The following is a 2,500-nucleotide window of genomic DNA, read 5'->3' as shown; positions in this document are numbered from 1 at the left end:
AAGGAGGAGAAACAGCAGAAGGAGGTGACACTGGGAGCGTGGGAAGACCTGAGGCCCTCACTCTCACCCTGCCTGAGGGAGGAGGAGGAGGAGGAGGAGGAAGAGAAATGCAAAAATAGTTGAAGGGTGAGGAGAATGAGATAGACAAGAGGAAAGAGAACTATAGCCTTGAAAATAAATGAAAACGAATACCTTACAAATTGACTAATTCCTTGCTATTTCAATCTCCTTTACATTATCATGCGCAAGCTTTCTTCTTTACCTGGGAAACTTTAGACAACGCATTAAGAAACGTTTTGCTCTCTCACCACGATTATCATGAAGGGCCACAGAGATGATTTGCCAGGGTCTTAAGAGTGTTTCTCCTGTTAGAACTGTATGAGTCTCGCTAATCTTTCGTCAGAGCCTTAAAACAAAAAGAAAAAAAAAGAAAATACTTCCTTAAAAACCTTTGTAACTTGAAAAGAATCTCTTAAATTCTGCGCCTAATTTTGTCAGAACGTTTCATCACTACTTTAAATATATATAAAAATTCACCATCCAATACTGTGATGCCTTTCTATTTTCTTTCTCTCTCATCCTTTCCCTTTCAATCCCCTTTTCTCAGGTGTTTCCGTGATGCGTGTGGGCTCCCAGGTGAGGCGAGGGGGGGCAGGTGAAGAGGGCCTAATCAGGGAAGGAGAAGATTTGGGGAGGCGGGTGTCACAGAAAGACAACTCGCTGGACTTACTGTTTTCCTGAGGGTGGTCTGATGGCCGCCGCTCAGATAAGGCTGATGGGGCGAGGGAGTTACGGGAGAAGGGGAGGAGAAAGGAGAGGAAGAGAGTGGTGAAACGAGCAGGGAGTAAAAGAAGGGAGGAAGAATAAAGAGAAGTATAAGAACGAGAAGGATATGATTCTCTCTCTCTCTCTATCTCTCTCTCTCTCTCTCTCACCCTGAGGGCCGTGGCTGACCAAGCGCCACCCCAGCACCGGAACATCGCTATTATAACCGCACGCTCCCGGCACGAGCGTGAGAACCGGTGAGGAGAAGGAGGAGGAGGAGGAGGAGGAGGAGGAGGAGGAGGAGGAGGAGGAGGAGGAGGAGTAATAAGACGAAGGGCTGGAGGTGGCGGCACGGGATAAAGACAGGAAAGCAAGCAGGATTATATGTTAATGATGAGCTAAAATAGGAATGAAATAGAAACTGAAATGCAGTGAAGAAGAGCAGATATAAGAAATGAACAAATGAAAGTGGAATGAAAAAAAAAGAAAGCGAGGATGAGAATGACTGAAGGACGTGTTACAAAACTTACAAGACAACATGTAATATCCTTCCAGATTCCTCGCCTCCTCCTCCGCCTCCTCCTCCTCCTCCTCCTCCTCCTCCTCCTCCTCCTCCTCTTCTTTTCGCCTGCAGCAGTTCCCACGCCCGCAAAGAAGCAGAAGGACCGGAAGCTGTGGTTGACGTCATCTTAAGTTATTTTGCTTCCTAAAATCTCTCTCTCTCTCTCTCTCTCTCTCTCTCTCTCTCTCTCTCTCTCTCTCTCTCTCTCTCTTTCTCTCTCTCTCTTACACATCTCTCTCTGTTGGTTTACTTCTCTCGTGACTTCTCTTGTCTCCTTTATAATGCTATTTATTACATCTTTCTTCTTTTACTCTTTTTATCTCTCTTCTCTCAAGTTTTTCATGTGATGTATATTTCACCTATTCTCATTCATCTCATCTACTCTCATCCTTCTTTCCTTCCTTTCCTTGAGACTTTCTTCCATTTCCACCTTTGTTCACACTCATACGTATGCATTTCATATTATTAATTCTTTCATCATTTACTCCCAATATCACATCTCTTCTCTATATCTGCTGTCCACATTTTCCACCACTCCATATCTACATTTCACCTTTTTTTTTCTCCCTTACTTAACCTTTCCTACCTTCGTTCCTTCATTGTCACCCACTCGATCTCCTTTACTTTCTTCAACTAACCAATCTTCCTTGTCCTCCATTATTCCCTCTTCTCCCCAGGATCAGGAAATAAGGGAGTTAAAAAAGGTAAGGAAAATAAAATGTGTGGAATGCAATGAAATGAAATGGGAAGGAAGGGTTAAGAAGGGAAATGCATGGATATGAAAGGAAAAAAAAGGAAGGAAACAGATTAGGGTAAAGAAAAAAAACCAATATATAATTAAGATGAAATAATGATAAAAAAAACCTGAAACAAGTTTAGGGAAATTCAGGAAAAGGGAGAGAAGAAAGGAAAAAAAATGGAATGGAATGGAAATGAGTACAAAGAGGAAGGAGTAAATAAAGCAAGAAAAGAGGAAAAAGAGGAAAAGAATTATGATGGAAGCATAAGGAAAAAAAGAAGAAGAAAAAGAAAACAAAACAAAATAAACACAAAGCAGGATAAAAGAACGATGAAAAATTGAAAATAATAAAGGAAATTGAGAACAATAAAGTTAATAGTGACGAATGGGAAATGGGTAAGGAAAGGATAAGAGGAAGTAGAAAAGGACAAAGA

This window comes from Portunus trituberculatus, chromosome 38 (assembly GCF_017591435.1).
Source record: "Portunus trituberculatus isolate SZX2019 chromosome 38, ASM1759143v1, whole genome shotgun sequence".
In the NCBI taxonomy this organism is placed as follows: domain Eukaryota; kingdom Metazoa; phylum Arthropoda; class Malacostraca; order Decapoda; family Portunidae; genus Portunus; species Portunus trituberculatus.
Note: the sequence above shows the minus strand (reverse complement) of the source record.